General features: G+C 43.4%; 1 pseudogene; it reads left to right on the top strand.

Moving 5' to 3' along the window:
- The first annotated feature begins 29 nt into the window (after positions 1-29).
- Positions 30-18,111, top strand: part of LOC139999308 (kinesin-like protein KIF27) — a 41,029-nt pseudogene continuing 22,947 nt past the window's right edge.

Genomic DNA, 18,111 nt, shown 5'->3' with positions numbered 1-18,111 from the left:
CCTTTGATTTCCAAGGAAGAAAAAAGAAGGTGAAATCAACAATTCTCCTCCTCCGAGTTGGGAATATGAAATAAGCCCAATTATTTAGGAAGCCTGCAAAAGGAAACTATACATTTCCTTGTTAAACACCTTGTTGCTTCTGAAAACTTTTCCAGTACTTTGCAGCTGCAGTGCTTTTCGGTGGGTGGGCAGCCGAGCTCCATCACGGCCACTCTCTCCCTCCCCCTCCTCAAAGAGAAAGGGAGAGAAAATACGAGGCAAAGGGCTCAAGGGTTGAGACAAGGACAGGGAGATCGCTCAACAAGGATCGTGATGGGCAAAGCAGACTCAGCATAGGGAGACAGTAAGATTTCCTGCCTAACTACTACTACTACCAGGCTAGACAAGTGAGAACCAAAGGAAAGAAACCAAAAACACCTTCCTTCCCCCCATCTGAGCTCTTCCAGCTCCTCCCCCCGTGCAGCGCAGGGGAACAGGGGGACTGGACTGGGGGTTGTGGTCAGTCTGTAGCACTTCATCTCCACCACTCCTCGGTCCCTCTTTGCCCCTGCTCCACGTGGGCTCCTCTCCACGGGCTGCAGCTCCGGCCCGGGGCCTGCTCCTGCGGGGGCTCTCCATGGGCCGCAGCCTCCTCCAGGCCACATCCACCTGCTCCACCGGGGGCTCCTCCACCCATGGGGGGGCTGCAGCGTGGAGATCTGCTCCATGGGGGACCCATGGGCTGCAGGGGGACAGCCTGCTCCACCAGGGGCCTCTCCCTGCACAGCCCGCAGGGGAACTGCTGCTGCCTGCCTGCAGCACCTCCTGCCCTCCTGCGGCGCTCACCTGGGAGCTGCAGGGCTGCTTCTCTCACGCTTTCACAATCCTCTCTCCCAGCTGCTGTTGCACAGCAGTATTTTCCCCCCTTCCTTAAATCTGCTCCCCCGAAGCCCACCCAGCAGCACTCCCTGCCTCGGCTCTGGCCAGCAGCAGCTCCTTTTTGGAGCCATCTGGAGCTGGCTCTGCTCTGATGCTGACAAGATGGGGCTGCATTCATTTCCAAACTGCCTGTCATAAAGGCCTTCACCTTTGCGTTACATTGAGGCAGCGGTGATCTCAGCCTTATTGTATTGCTCTGCGTAATGTAGCTCCCAAAAGAGATCCCAAGGTCCAGAACAGACATGGAAATAACTGGGGGGTTGTAAGGAAAACAATTGCATTCCATCTACATGCTTGGGTGTTATTAACAGAGCTTTGTATACTGAGCTGGTGCTTGGTAGGAGAAAAACCATAAATCTTCCCTAGGAAAGTAGGACCCCCTCAGCTACATACTGCTGTGAGGAAACTCAGATGTAAGAACACACTTAAATAACACATCAGCAGAGCTGTTGTGCTCCTGACCACCAAAGGCACCTTTTTCCAACACCGTCGTACTGGAAGTTGATGCAGCTGGTTCCATCCTTAACGTGGGACTGTACAGTGCTTTAAAAGAAATATTTTTTCACAGCTTTGGAGAAAGTGAAGCAGAGAAAACCCCACCTAACCACTGATACCTGGACCCCAAACTGCCACAGACTGACAGCGATGCCCACTGGATATCTCCTGCTGCCTTCTGACTGCTCCAGCAGAAGTCCCATTTGAATTAGCCAGCAGGTCCCTCTGAGTGGCTTTGCTGAAACTCCTGCCGTAGGAATTATCCTACGGGAGCCAAGTTGCTAAACTGATGTGTGGTTTTCCCTTAACCCCCTCAGCCCTGACTTTGCAGCTCCTGACGACACTGCGAACGTGTGCAGTGTCACCGTGTGCCAACTAGGTGCCAGCTGCCATGTTTTATAGATTGTAAAATGAGTGATTTGGGACTCGTGAGCACTGAGAACAGGTTAGCAATTGCTTAAGAGCTTTACTTGTGTCGCTCTGGGGCAGGGAGATGGGTGAAACATCTTAGGCTTGAAAGTGATTCCCTGCAGAGGGACGTGCTCAGATCTGTACAACAGATCTGTCGTTTTGGTCACCTTATCAGATCCCTGCTTGAGAGGTTGCTTGCAAGAATCGATTCCTCTTCACCTTGATGTGTCAAGCTAAAGACAAATCTGTGCCAAAGCACTGTCTGATCAGATGAGTGCCTCAGTTCAGGATTGTTCTTGGACAGCTCCAGAAACACCAGGACGATCAGCGCCTTCAGGAACAGATTAATTGGATCTCGAGGCTGTCATAAAACAGGTCCCTGAAGTTTGAAGACTCTTCCAATAGTTTGGGCCAGCAAGGAGCAGCTGTACCTGGCGGCTGCGGTAACTCGGGGCTCAGAGTCTCAGAGAGCGTGCTGAAAGGTGACCCCCAGCTGGCTGCTGGAGGAAGCTGAGGCAGCGTTCAGCTCTAACCTTTGCCTTCTTGGCTGTCATCTTTGCACTCCTGCTGTCAGTGGGTGTTGAGTGTCCTTCCCCCCAGCCTCAGCACGTGCCCTCAGATGTAGGCAGCGTTTAGCAGCTAGAATTCACTCCAATATAAAGAGTACAAATCATGCGTTTTCTGCTTTTGCTTTGGAACTCTTAGCTTGAGGTTTTCCTGCAGGCCATGAGGTTTCTTGCAGCAGCAGGGATGAGTTCTGTTAGCAAGAGGCTGTTCTGTGCTTCAACTGTGGGAAGATGAATGGTTACCTGTGCACCGTTAAATAGAACTTGACACCTAGCACACCGCACTTGCAGCCTGTGGGGTGCTTTAACAAGCAGGTAAATCAGCAGAGGCTGTTTTGCAGCCGGGGTGATGCTGGGTGATTAAAAAGCAGGGGCAGAACAAGGAGTTTCTAGTGTTTGTTCTTGCTTGTCATCCGACTCTCCACTTCCACTGTTCGTTAGAAAAAAAAACAAAAACAAAAACAAAAAAAAACAAAAAACAAGGGGTAAGCATCTTAATATCTTTATTATAAATGGAAGGCACAAAACAGACCAGCTACAGAGACTGTCCAAGAGAAATACTTGGTGCTTTATAAACAAACAAGGAAGTACCCTTAGGTGGGTGTGATAATCCTCCTCTAATGCGTTTTTGGAGTGCAAAAATAGATTTGTTCCTTTCTTGCTCTTCTCTCCAGGACAAAGGCAGAATAGGCAACTGCAAAGTTAGACCAGGGAGGTCAGTTTGTTCCATACTGAGAAAGACAAGCCTGTAAAACAAACTAGACAGATTTTCTTGGTACTATTCATCTTCCTTCAGCAAAGGCAAAGCTTATGACACTTGTTGGTGTGTATTTCCAGACCCCCAGCTACTGGCACTGTAGCGCATCTCTAATTCTTTGGTACAAAAGGTTCAAAATCTCTTAATGCAAACATTTTACCAGCACCCTGGAGCAAAAAAAAGAAATCTAAAAATCTTACCAACTTCTATTACAGACCTGCTGAGTGCACCAGAGTTACTCATTTTTATTCAGGCTTTCAGGGGCAACTTCAGTTGGTTTAGCGCCCGGATTGCCGTGTTAGCAGGTGTCAGTTTAAAAAAAAAAAAGCTTTTGAGGTCCTTTTTAAAATGAGACTGCTTTTTTGGAATTTAGGGCTGCGAGGTATGCTTGGTTTTGCTTTCTTCCCATTCCTTAGACCAGATCCATTCAGATTCTGAACAGCGTTCCCGGTCTGTTCAGGAAACTGGAAGGCAACAAGCAAAATGATGAGCTCCTTGGGCAGTCAAAAGAGCTAAATCTGGAGAGTGTTTTGAGTCAAACTTCCATGCTAAGGAGCACCAGTAATTGTTAGAAGTAGATGCAGAGGAACCTGCATGGCACTGGGTGTGTTTCTGAAGGTGCTAAAGGTCCGAAGTGACGATTCCTATCCATAGTAAAGAAGAGAAGGAAAGCTTGCACTTAACTACTGTTTTTATTCCCTTTGCCCAGCAGTCAAAAGCAGTAACTAATATGAGAAGCCAACTTTTCCTCTCTTTATTTTAGATTTGAGAAAATTCCCTGCCAAAAAAATATTTCCTGGAAAATTCACTAGTGTTTGTGTGAGTAAAAGGTTCCAACCTTTGATTATTAATTTGTAAGAACTATTTCATCCACTTTTGTCCAGAAGAGTCAGAAATAATTTGCACAGAAATGTGCAGCGTTTTAATGAAAGGTTTCAGAATCACTCTAATTTGAACTTTATCTGGTCTGGTTGCAGGTTTTGTGTTTAGTGTCTTTAAAAAAATAATAATTAAAATTTCTGACTTCATCTCAGAAAAAAGAAAAAAAAAATGCTTGTGGCTAAATAAAATCTGTTGCAGCTCTGCTCATCGAAAAATCATTGGCTGTTAAATTGGACCTAAGTCGTCTTCTCTAACCTTTCATGATCCTGCAGCAATGGATGAGGATGGATATATGGATTAGGGAACAGCACGTGGTGGCAAACCTGTTGTATTTGCTACAGCGCAGAAAGAAAAACCCAATTGCTTCCAAAAAATCCAACTAATTCAAAATCCTTGGCATCATGCAGTCATGCCACTGGCAAAGTGAGCATTCCCCTGCCTCTCAAAGCTTGCTGTACCCTTGATCTGCTGTCTTCCTGCTGTTAATTGATTGCAACTCTACGTGTCTGATCAGGGCTACGAGTTGTTCTCGCTATGGAGATCATACAACATATACTGTGCACGCTTGTGTGTATAGATCTGTTTATCCTGTATGCATGTACATACGTCTGCATATTTGTGTGCTGGCCCCCAGATCACTCATCTTACAAAGCATCGGCCTCGAAGGCATACTCATCAAAATCTTTTGTAGAGCCTCCATTTTTTTCTAGTTCCCTCAAAATGAGAGAATTTTTACGCGCTCTCTGTGTCGAAAACGCAAAAATTCTGATTTTCACTGTCGCTCTCGCTAACTTTCTCTCACTCCCTCCTCGTGTGTGTATAAACACAGATGTGTGTATGCGTATGCACATCTGTGGATTTATATGCACTGGTATGTTTTTTGCTGTACAGGTAATAAAGACGGGGAAAGGTTTTTGTGTTTTCTTAATAGGTGAAGAAATCTTGAAGACCAGAGATTGGAACATACTGAATTTTAAATTAAAAAAAAAAAAAAGTTAAATTGTCTGGCTGTGGAAGATGGAGCCTCATTTTTGCAGCCACTTTGAATCACGAGTTCATCTCTAAATGCGCTGGGTTTTTTGTTTTTGTTTTGTTTTGTTTTTTGGTTTTTATTTTTTTGAAGAGCTAACTATCCCTGGCTGTCTCCAGTCTGAGAGAGCATTCAAATGGACTTGCTTCCTCTATTAGTTATAAGCCGTTTAAAAGCACATCCTATGTTTGAATTGTGGATGAGAGGTTCCCTTGGCAAAGTGAGGAGGAAAATTCTTCCTACCCCTTTATTTTTAATTCACGGATTCAGTCTTGGTTTGGCCTACAGGAGAAGTTAACTGGAAGTCTTTGAAGATCGATAACTTTGCTGAGGTTGTCCAGGTAGGTGAAATGGAAGACCCACAGTGCCTGGAACGTGCTGTTTAATGCGTCCTAACTGTGTTCTAGAGAAGTTATTTGTAGCCAGAGTTGATTATTGACTTGCATGTATGATCAGGTGGTTTTTTAAGGAGTGACTCCGTTTTCAGGCTTCCAGATGTGCTCCAAGTCATCTTATTGAGGATGTGGAAGAGAACGCTTGCTGACAAAGCTCCTGGCAGCTTTACGGAACTTTCATATTTAGTTAGTTCATGTAACAGCTGATTTCAAGGCTTTGCTCTCTTCGAGAGACTGATAACTTGATTTGATGAACTGAAGAAAGCTGGAAAAATGTTGGTTCCTCATTATTTTTCACTTGTTACTTTCTTTAGGGTTACTTTTCAAAAGAAGATTTCCCTGCTCACAAGCCAGTAGAAGACTTTCAGCCCAAGCAAGGGTGAAGACAGCTCTCTCCAAGAGCAGAGGAAGGCCCTGTGGAGAGAAGCCGAGCTTGTTAGCAGAACTCGTCGGCATGTCTAAACAAGGAGACGATTGCTACTTCTATTTCTATTCTACCTGTACCAAGGTATGGCTGGCTTTCCTTTGCTTTGCTTTTTTTTTCCCATTTTTTTTCAGGAAGGAGTAGATTAGGAGGAGGAAGCACGCTGGTCTTTGGTTAACTTGAGAACCAGATAGATTCTGAATTCAGTTGTAGCAACATTAGGCAGCAGCATGGCCATTTTTGAGGCTGTACTCTATTTTCCTCGTTGGTTTCCTTTTGGTTCCAGGGAGACAAATGTGCCTACCACCACTGCGAAGCTGCTCTGGGCAATGAGACGGTCTGCAAGCTGTGGCAGGAGGGTCGTTGTTTCAGGAACGTCTGCCGATTCAGACACATGGAAATTGACGTGAGTGCCTAACGATGTGTTCTCAAAATCAATCAACAAAAGCATTTTTCAGTGCCATAGGTGTACTGATTGTGCTTTTGCAGGATAGATTTGTTTGCTTCAAAATCATACTTGTTTCTGTTACCAAGAGAGGGGGTGGGAGGAAGCAGAGGAAAATAAAATCAATGCCTTAGGTATGTCTTAGCAAGATATATATATATTTTTATTAGATGCTGACAGTTTTCTCAACAGATGCAGAATAGCTGTTAAATAGACTGCTAAAACCTGCTGGAGCAGGGGGGTAATAAACAGGCTGTTCTATCGTCATGGGAGCAGGCTTGATAATGAACTCTCAGGTCTCTTCTGACCCACAGTCCTTCCGATAACGCTGTTCTAGCTGCCTGGGGTAGGAAGTGGGGAAAGTTAAAGGTGCAGAAGAACTAAGTCTCCAAGAAGTAGTTCTAGACAGGGTTAACCTAGGCAATTTCAGATGTTCTTTTTCCCTCTGAATAATGCTAGTATAATCCTAGGTGTATTAGTTTAACCCACCCTCAACTGGTGTCTGAGAGTGCCTGTCTTCTCAAACTGAATGATGACAAATCTAAATGTGCATAGTGGTTGCAGCTTATGCAAACTTTGTGAATATGCCCAGAAATACTACGCTTAACTGAGAAACTGACCTTTGGAATGATGTTTCAGCACTGTGTTGTGACAGCTGTCATGATCTGGAGCTGCGCATCTCTTTGCAAGCCTCAGGTGCATGTTATCACGAGCTTTTCTTTCTTTCTGTCTTCAGAAAAAGTGCAGTGAGATTCCTTGCTACTGGGAGAAGCAGCCAGGAGGCTGTCAGAAAGCCAACTGTGCTTTTCATCATGCAAAGGGACGTTACATCGATGGACAATTCTTCCCACCAAGCAAGAGTGAGTTTAGGTCCTTTTTCTTGAAGTGCTGAAGACTTAATTTGGAGTATTACTTAGTGGGTGCCAATCCTGTAGGGGGCATCAGGTAACTGTTCATTTGTGAGTACAGGAAAAGGTCTGCAGTCATAGGTGTACTGCACCGAGTGTACTGCTGGTGTTTGTTTTCTGCTTTCGTGCTCAGCTTCTCTTGGCTTTGTGTGATGTTTGCCTTGCAGTTTGCTTCCTGTTGTTTCATCTTTTGCTGGGTGGTAGGGAGATGTGTTGTTGTTCGAAGGGAAGTCTTTGTTGACGGTGTAAACAGTGATGGGATGGGCAAAAGGAGATGATGAATTCATTGTCTGTGCAGGTTATCTGCCTTTCCTACCACCTCTTTGCTAAATTGTGGTCAAAGTTTTAAACTGCCATATTACCGATGATCATCCTCTTCCTCTAGCTACACTGCCAAGTCCGCCTGAGTCCGCGGACGATGATTTGAAAGTGGCTCAGATGTCACTGCAGCAAAACAAACTTTCTGTCCAGTCAAATCCCTCTCCACAGCTAAGGGGGTGATGAAAGTGGAAAACTCTGAAAATGTCCCAAGCCCTACACACCCTTCAGTTGTAATCAATGCTGCAGATGATGATGAAGATGATGATGGTGAGCATGTTTTGGTTCTTGGAAGGAATTTGTGCTGTAAATGATTGTGTAAATCTTTGGTTCTTGAAGGAATCTGTGCTGTAAAGGAATGTAGAAATCACAGATGACCTGAGGTCTGACTAGCGATAGGGCAGGCAGTGTGGCCAGGTCACTGGTGGCTTTGTCCGGCAGTCAGTGGACAGAACCTGAAATGTTGGAGGAAAGCTTAGAACCACTCCTGGCTTTAGCTGGTCTGTTGTGTAAAGTTCTATGTGAAACTAGGAAGGAAATTTCTTTTTTCTGTCTGAAGAGCAATGTGTTGTGTAGTAGTTAAAGCTGCAGAGAGAATCTAGAGTCCTAGATGTTTTGTCCTAGTGTATTCTACTTAGGAGTTCATCAGGTCAATGTAGCTCTTTAAAAAACAAAACAAAACAAAAGAGCAACAAAGTTTTTTATATGAAGCATGGGCTGAAGTGTCACTGCATGAGCTACGTAATCATGAACAATCTGGTCTATGCATAACTGAATAGATTTTTCCCCTTCAGACCAACTTTCTGAGGAAGAAGAAACTAAAACTCCTGTCCAGCAACCAGCTGTGGAAGGCAAAAATGGATTACGGGTGATTTCCACTCGCAAAGGCAGTTCTACTGCTACTAAACAAGGTATTCCAGCACCTTAGTAGGATAAATCAGAAGAACTTGACAGTTAACTCAAAAGCAGTGTGGTGTAAAAACACAACAAAATGTAGGGATGCTGAATGGACTCGGTTATTTCCATGATCTCATTTCTGCCATGAATACCATCATGTGCCAATTGGGTCAGAAAGGTGAACTCCTTTTCTTTATTTTTGGAGAACAAAACAGGGCCACAGCATGGAGTTGAAATGGCTGCACGTGCAGCCTTGCAACCACTGTTGATAAGCCATATCTAACGATAGAGGGATCTAATATCGTGTAAATGGATTAAAATTAAAACTACATTTTTAAGCCTGAAGGATGAAAGGAGGGGCAAAATGCCCTTGGTTCTCTGGCTCTTTCACTTGTGAGGAGTGTTGACAGGCTTTATTCTAAATACTTCAGAAAGTTGCTGAGCGCTAAGAAGCCTGAGGAGCTGTGGTCCTCAGTGAGTGCCTCTAAGCCAGTCTCATGAACTGTTTCCTATTTTCAGAGGGCAATCTGAATTTTGGAATAAAAACACTTGAGGAAATCAAATCTCAGAAGATGAAGGAAAAAAATAAGAGACACAGTGGTGAGTTAGTACAGTCAGTACTTTAGGTGTTAGCTGAGCACGTGTTTCGATGATAGATGGTGGCAAATAAGCATGTTAGTAATAGACACAAGGAGACAGCGTGTGGGAAGATGCTCTTTTCAAAGTTCTTGGAAATCTGTGGCTTTATTAGTTTAGTTGAAGATGGAAGTGGTTCAAGAGGAACTGAGTTGTGTTTTTGGGCTATTCAGCGTATTTTCCTTGAAACAGTAGATCACCGTATTTAAAGCTATGTGGTTATTCCACAAATGCTTGAAAGTCTGCTCCTAACGTCAGCCTAGAGTCCTAAATTGTGATGTGCTGCTCATTTCTTTGTGGTGTTTGAACATTTGCCAGTTAACTGTAAATTCATGCATGTATACAAAGCTGTACGCAGACCAGGAAGCTGCTGATGCTCCAACTGAGTTTCTGGGTGTGCATTACGCTCCTCTTAACATGTGTGTTGGGGGCTTACAGCAGTGCTTACAGTAGAGCTATTTGACCTGCAGTGTGGGTTAAGGTGGGTAACATAGAAAAGGGATTCGGTGTTACTGAAACACTGGATATGTTACTTTTATCATAGTTAGCTTTGTTACATCATGTCTAAAACTAGACTGAAGCTCTTCAGGGCATTGTCCTGTCTTCTGTTTCTGAGAAGTACTTAAATGCTTTAGGGAACTGAAGCTAGAAATACACCCTTTTGTTTCAGTCATTTCACAGTTTAGCTTTCTAAATGTCTCTTTGTTTATCAAGTCTTTAGGGTGGAGTAAGCTCTGTGTACTTACAAATTGCTGCATCAGACGTGCTAAAGCAGTGTTCCATGTCATTAGTAGGACCGACTTGGTCTTATCTGTTGTTTTAATATAAAAATCTGAAATAATCCATTCACGTATGCTGACATGGTTTGTAGAAAAGCATGACCTACAAATGAGTAAAGCACTAAATAAATAAATAAATAAATAAATAAATAAATTACTACTTGCTAGAAATAACCATTGCTATAATGTTGCCTTAAAATTATATGGTACATGTATATAATGCTCATCTTCTGTTGGTGATGCATGAATCTGAGTAACAGGTACTTTTGGCTGCAGGAGCTGTGTTCACAACTCTTACTGCTTGGAGCAGACTGCACAGAGAGTTGCACTAACAGCCTGCTAGTGATATGCAGATCAGAACGTTTGGGAACTGGGTCATTTATGGGAGCTGTCAATCCATGCCATGATGGTGTTGCAAGTTGGATTATTGAGGGCTCTTTTTGTAACGGGGTTACTTACTTCCTTGACACATTAGTGAAAGCCTTCTCTCAAGACTATGGCTCTTGCTAATACATAACACAAATGGAAACAATTTCAAATACTTGCCAGCAGGCTTTGCTTCCTTTTACCTTCATGCGGATTTTTCCTGTAGCCTATGTAGTAGGGAATATTGTGTTCAGATAAATAGGGTTTGGGCAACAGGCTGTTATTTACTTCCAATATTTTACTGCACTTCAAAACTCTTCCTTGAAAACTACTGTAGAAGTTGAAATGATGCTTCAGGTCATAGTTTGATCTGTGGAATTATGAAACTCCTTGTGGTATTTGATTAAGGAGGCATTGGGGAGGCATTGGGGAGGCAAGGACAATCCCCAGACAAGGACTGTATATCTCGAAACAAGACGCTGCAACTCATGATAAGGAAGCGGTAGACAGACAGAGAAACAAATGGAAGGACTATAAATCTCAAAACTGGACATTGGAATTCATTATAAAGATACAACAAATGGAAGAATTAGCAACAACCAGCGCTTGCAATTAAGAAACATGCCAACTCAGCAGATTCCTGACCAAAGGTGAAAAGTACACTGTGAGGAAGACTCGGGGTCTTCCTCCCAAAGACCCCTGCCCACGTCCCAAAGACCCCTGCCCACAATTCTTGGGAGGCTCTACGCAGGCGCAAGGTGCCAAAAGGCTAATTAGCATGAGAAGCGAGGGAAGGCGGGGATAGGTAAGGAATATGTATAGGCGCTTGTAGAATATTGATAGATTGATTGTATAAATTCAAGACTGCTTTCCGCCTTGGGTATGCACGATAGGTGGAGAGATCCCCTGTGCATCATCCAGCGCTGCAATAAAGACTATACCACTTCAAGGAATTTCGGCTTCGATCTTTGAATCATATTTGAACACTTTCTTTCTGTGATCAAAAAGCTTCCTTAAACACAGCCTCAAGCTCAATTACACCAGTGTGTTTTTAATTTTCTACGGCTGGTTATTTCTATAGCAATACAGAATAACACTGCTCATAATTCCTGAGGTGGGGGGAACTATACCAGCCTCTGAAAGGGTGCTAGCAAGCACTTCTAATTAGCTGAAAGCTTTTGAGGTATCAGCCCATTGTTTTTTCAGGGAAGGGGGAATGGGAGCCATACTTTGAAACTGAAGTGCTAGGTGCTTAATAAAATGGGTCTGCCAGAATTGTAGGTGTGGTGCTAAAATATGAAGCCTGGCATGGTGGTAGGCCTTGGTGAATCACTGGATCCATCTTTAGGTGTTGCAGAAGTGGGATAATTTGATCCTGCTGTAATATGAATAGTATTGAAATGTCCTACCAACTGAATTAGCAATGTTAACAACTATCTGCGACTCAACTAGAAAATAACCTGCAATCTCATGTATTTGCAATTCACTTTATAAACTCATTGCCATCCATTATGATGATGATGATGTAGAAACACCGAATTCAGGAATAAGGTTTTGTAAATTGATATCATGTTGTCACTATAGTATTTCAGTGAATTGGAACAGCAGAATTCCATGGGTAGTACTTGTTAAATGTACTTGTCAGCTGGGCTCTTAATTGCATGCCAACTACGATAAGACAGCAAAGGTATACTTATTGGTGTGTTTATATTGGTGTATTTATAGACGAAAGAAGGGAGTTTGCAGCCACTTTATGTACCTGTGTAGAGGTTCAGCTATGTGTAATTATTTTCAGATTGTATGTGCAAAAAGAAGGATTTGGCAGCATTAGCCACTGCTGCCACTGTACAAATAAAGACTGTTGTGCCGTTGTACTGTTTACATTAACTATAAATACACCACAGTAGAGAGAGACTAGAAATTCCAAGCTTTTACTGAAGAGTCATACTATAGTTCTTTTTTTTTTTTTTCTTAAGCCAAGCACAGCAGGGAGTCTGCAGACAAAACTTTGAGTGTTGTCTGCTTTAGAGCAACATCCAGCACCATAAGTTCTTGTGGAACATGACTGAGCACTTTTATCTGGTGCTTTTTCTTGCTGTAAAGATGCACCTGTAATCTTTTCTCTGAGCTTCAAGTTTCAACATATTTCGTGTCCAGCTAGTAAGAGCATGAAGTCTCTCAACTTTAACTAATTTCCTCAGCTGGTTAACTATATAGTTATTTAGCATTAAAATATTTGTCAATGTATGCACACGTGTGCATATGTGCACAGTCTTGTCTGCACAAAAATCCAAATGTATCCTGTTCTGTCATTTAAAGAGTGACAAATATGAATTACTTATGATGTAGATATGATTGACCTGTATTTTCTAGATACATAGTTGTGGTCTGATCAGCTAATCTGAATATCAGCATCAAGTAGATTCACAGCTCAATGGCCGTTTTCTCCTAAGATGACCAGCTTCATTGTCTCTTCTTTTGAGAGAAATGGAGTTGAGTAACTTTGTGTGATGAGAATGCTCTTTTCTGTAACCTTTTTGTCTCCTGTAAACTTAAGAGTAGAGCATGGTTCTTTCATCTCTGAAAAGTGAAATGACATATTCCTTTTAAATCATTATTTTGGGGAATGGTCTCTGCCATGCTATTGTTGCATGTTGACATACCTGAGTATATATGGAGCACCTATACAATTTTGGACTGGAGAAATTCTGGAGTTAAGTGGTAAAGAGAGCCTGTGGAAACTTCTGCAGAGTCTCATGTTCTTTTGTAATAGTACTTAATAAGGAACAGATTTGTAGGTTATCTAAGCAGATAACTCAAGAACTTGTTTCAAAATCTAAAGATCCCTTTTGAACAGTAATTTCAAGAAGTATGTATTATCTCACTACACCGCTGTCATAATATGTCAGCATATCTAGATGTCTGTTTTCTATGAAATTTGTAATCAGAGATGGATATCATCACTTTCAATACTCTGCTAATTGACCAAACTCTGCATGGAAAAATTGCAGTTGGACAAACATAGATATACCCAGGATCTATCTTTAATGCTAGGTAAATGATTTGATCTTTAGAATGGTGTCCCAGGGATGTACATGTTGCTTTTAGCTACAGGCAACAACAGAAGGCATAAGTGTTACTTAGTTCTGTCTCCTCCCAACGTATCCTCTGTGTCTTGCTCTAAGAACAGGTGAACTTGATGTTTGTGGACGGTACCAGCTGAAATGCTGGGTTCACCTCCCTGTGGAGAAAACTGCTTGCTGAATCTCCAGTGCATTGCAAACAAAATTAAACTTCTTGTAAAAGAAGAGATAAGGCTGCTTACCCCAAACTGGAGCTTGCGTATGTGTATTATCTACTTCATTTTTAAATTGTGTTTGTCAGGCTCTGGGGATGGCATCTGAAATAGTTTTTAAGCACTAAATTATTCTATTCTATTCTATTCTATTCTATTCTATTCTATTCTATTCTATTCTATTCTATTCTATTCTATTCTATTCTATTCTATTCTATTCTATTCTATTCTATTCTATTCTATTCTAATTGTGTCTATTTCCACCCAGAACATGAAGACCAGCTTCTTGTAGAGCCACCTTTTTTCCACGAAATCTCTCAAGAGCGAATGTATTAGCCTAAAATGTGTTTGGTAGATTGTTGTTTTTTTTTTTTTTTTATGTAATTCTTCTTTAGTTACCTAAGGTAATACAGTGTAGTCGGTTAAAATATAAATAAATTATACTGTATCTTTTTGATTTCTCCCTCATTCCCCCAATTCCAGCCCTGTCTTATGCTTTCTGAGCCAAAAAAACCCACTTCTGCGGTTTAATGATATGAATTATTGCTTGTTTGATCAAACAATGTTTTCATTCTACCTTCTGTGCTACTTTCCCAGGAAACTGATAATTAAAAGAAGCCAGCTCCCTAGAATTTCAGACATGGCAATGGAATCTGCTCTAATCAGTTCAGTCCCTACCATTGCGTCTCGTTTTGCCTTACTACAACTGGAAAGTGATACTGATTCAGAGCCTGGAAAAGGCAGAAGTGGCCGACGTGCTGGTAAATCTCTAGCTTCAGGGTGTAGATCTATAAATGTGAAGAAAAGAGAGAAAAGAAGAAAAAGGAGAGAACAGCAGCAGAGTGAGGCCAATGATGTAAAGGGATTGTATTTTCAACAGTGAGTAAGGTTGTTGTCTCATCAAGAGTTTTTGCTGTCCCTGAAAAGTCATTGGTTTTGGTTTTCCCTGTGAAAGAAGAACTACTTAATCGCAGATTACATCTTTACATTGTCCTGTCTTATGTTTCTGAGAAGTACTTACACGCTTTAGGGAACTGAAGCTGGAAATACACCTTTTTGTTTCAGTCATTTCACAGCTTAGCTTTCTAAATGTCTCTTTGTTTATCAAGTCTTTAGGGTGGAGTAAGCTCTGTGCACTTACAAATTGCTAAAGCAGTGTTCCATGTCATGAATGGGACCGACTCGGTCTAATCTGTTGTTTTTCATATACAAATCGGACAGAATCCGTTCGTGTTTTGCTCCTTGAGCTCTGTCGGCATTGTGTCTACAGATGTGTCTGTGTGTGGACGTGTCCCTGGGCACTCCCGGCGGCTGCTGGGCCAGCAGCTGCGAGCAGTTGTGAGCGTGGCTCGCCTACTTGGAGACCGCTTGTGTTTGAGGGAAAACTCAGCCTTTACCGCTGAGCTCCACCGGAGCTGTAAGGAGACGCTCTCCTCCATGACGAGCGCGGCGATGGAAGCCGCATTTCGCACCCCTGCTTTGACCACAAGCAGACGGCCCCCTCCACCCTCCCCAGGACTCGAGGGCGAGCTGTGCGTGTCCCTGGGGGCCGGGGGCTGCCCCCCGGTGTCCCCTCACACCCACCCCTCAACCCCCGCTCCGCCTGCGCCCTCCTGCCGCGGGGGGCCGCTGTGCGCGGCGGGGCGGCGCCGCCGAAGGTTGCGGCCGTTGCCTAGCGAGGCGCTGTCACCAGCAGCGCGGGCGGCCCAGGCGCGGCCCGCCGGCCCCTCAGCCCGCCCGGAGGCTGCCTCCCGCCGCCCGGAGCAGGTTTGGAGCGGGGAGCGACGGGGCCGGGGCTGGGGCTGGGGGGAGCCGCCCCAAAGCGCCGCTGAGCCGGCATTTTGCTTGGTGTTTGTTTGAGGAAGTAGGAAATGGGATCTCTCCCCTCCTCCGCCCCTCCCCTCCCGCGACTGGTTTGGGTGTCATTTTGGGAGGGGGGGGCGGGGGAGGGGGAGTCAGTAAGTTTTCAGTATGTGCTCGTGATTGCCGTGCCCTTTCTGAAATGAGCAGGATTTCAGGCTCTTGCTTCTCTTTCTTGGCTTCCCTTTGCTCTGTTCTGTACAACAAGGCTTTTTGTCAGCTTCCAAAGTTTCTCAGCTCTGAATGGACAAGCCCTCAATGCAAATGGGTGTGAGTGAAATGCCAAAACTCTTCTCTTTGCAACCACAGAAGACTTGTGTTTCAATCTGGTTGCATTTTCATGCAGGCTGAATTTGATGTGCTTAGCTGGTGAGTTCTGCCAGTTGGGTAACAGAGCAAAAAGGCTGCGTGGGAGTTGAGCAAGAAGGAAGTTCAGCAAACTGTCCTTTGCATGGCAAAGCCTCCTTGACTGAGAATCAGCAAGAGCAGAAGATGTGTTTGGGATCCGGCAGCATTTGATACCCATCGAGGCTTTGGAGTGTTTCTGGTAGACATTTGTAAAGAAATCCTATTCGATGCTTCTTCTTGTGCTTCAGAATTAATAGATGGGGGGCAGTATAAGGAACCATGGTTGCTGAAATATATAACTAATAAAAAATAGTTCCATATGGGCATAAAGAGACGGATTAAAATCAGAGGAATGCTTGGTGTGTAGTAATCACAACTATTTAAAATCATACCCCCCATGTAAGCAACACGACAGCTTTCTGTGCTTCTGAAATTCTAAATACTTGGCCCTTGTAAGCAGAAGATGGCTTTCAAGCACGTGTGTGTCTGTAGGTATTAATTCCGGATAAAAAGGTTTTGTTTGAATAATTTCTGTTGCCTATGCATCGGTACTGTAGCAGTGAGAAAATAAGGTTCATTGTAAGTCTATGCTTTATCAAGAGTTCATTAACAAGATCTTACAATATTGTTGCTTCATCCGGCAGTATAACATCCAAACAGAAAGTCTGACCACTTTCAGACCAAAGGTTAAGTCTGCTAGCTTAGAAGGTAATAGAAGCAAAATTAGTTTCTGCACTGGTTTAACAGTTGTTAACATATCTGCTTTTTTATCACAGTTCCTTTCCAGGGTGTAATGATGCTTATGTATTCTTTGGGAAACTCTTCAACATTCTGTTTCAGCAGGGAGTTAATTCTTTATTATTTAACTCGGAGAACATTTTTTCTTAGGTGCAGAAAATTGCAAATGAGGTGAACAGAGGAATTGTAACAGATCTCGTAATGACTTCCTGAATACTGAGTGGGGAGCACAGAGATGGAGGCCGGCATGGAGGAGATCCTGGTTAAAGTTGCAGTAAGGGTCAGACCTCTGCTTTCCAAGAAAGTACTTCATAACCACCAAGTATGCGTGAGATTAGTCCCAAATACACAACAAATAATCATTGGGAAAGACCGTGTTTTCACTTTTGATGTTGTATTTGGCAAAAACTCAACCCAAGAAGAAGTTTATCCAGTTTGCATTAAACCTCTTCTAGTGTCTTTGGCTGAGGGATATAATGCTACAGTATTTGCATACGGACAGACAGGTTCTGGGAAGACTTACACCATTGGAGGAGGTCACATTGGTACGTTGTAAAAAGTCTTTTTTTGTGTGTGTGTGAACAATGTAGTTCTGCAAATTAAGTATTTAATACATAACAGATGATGCTTGAGAATTTTTAAGAGATAATGAAAAAATGTATAGCAAAAAAAGACATATATATTCCAAAGTTTATGTGATGGTTGTGTTCTAAACACAAATTCTGTGTCCGTTAGGCTATACCAAAAGTATGAGAGAAAAAAAAAAATAAAAAAAAATTAAAGTGCTCTTTCCCATTCTCTATTCTAACAGGCAACTTACCCTACTTTCTGAAACACAGTGCTTTAGAAATTTTGGCTCCATTTATCCTACTTAGAAAGTATCTGCTTTAGGTAATTGTATGAAGCAAACTCACTCTTGGACTTTTTTCAGAGTCTGACAAAGAGATTTCATAGATAAATTTCATGGAATAGAATCCTAGAATGGTTTGGGTTGGAAGGGACCTTAAAGATCACCCAGTTGCAACCCCCCGCCACAGGCAAAGATGTCACCCACTAGACCGGGTTGCCCAGGGCCCCATCCAGCCTGGCCTTGAACACCCCCAGGGATGGGGCATCCACAGCTTCTTTGGGCAACCTGTGCCAGTGCCTTGCCACCCTCTGAGTAAAGAATTTCTTCTGAATATCTAATCCAAATCAACCCTCTTTTAGTTGGAAAGCCATTCCTCCTTGTCCTATCATTACACCACCTGCCAAAGAGTCCCTCCAGAGTCCCTCCCCAGCTTTCCTGTAGGCCCCCTTTAGGCACTGGCAGGCTGCTGTGCCTAAAGCCTCTTCTCCAGGCTGCACAACTCCAACTCCCTCAGCCTGTCTTCGTAAGAGAGGTGCTCCATCTCTCTAAGTATCCCTGTGGCCCTCCTGGACTCTCTCAAATACTTCCACGTCCTCGTGCTGGGGGACCCAGAGCTCCAGGTGGGGTCTCACGAGAGCAGAGCAGAGGGGGACAATCACTTCCCTCCCCCTGCTGGCCATGCTGCTTTTGATGCAGCCCAGGATATGGTTGGCTTTCTGGGCTGGAAGCACACATTGCTGGCTCAGGTGGAGATTCTCATCATCCAACACCGCCAGGTCCTTCTCCTCAAGGC

Source organism: Anas platyrhynchos, chromosome 23 (genome assembly GCF_047663525.1).
Source record: "Anas platyrhynchos isolate ZD024472 breed Pekin duck chromosome 23, IASCAAS_PekinDuck_T2T, whole genome shotgun sequence".
NCBI lineage: Eukaryota > Metazoa > Chordata > Aves > Anseriformes > Anatidae > Anas > Anas platyrhynchos.
The sequence above is the reverse complement of the archived record's forward strand: the minus strand, read 5'-3'. Positions and strand labels throughout refer to the sequence as shown.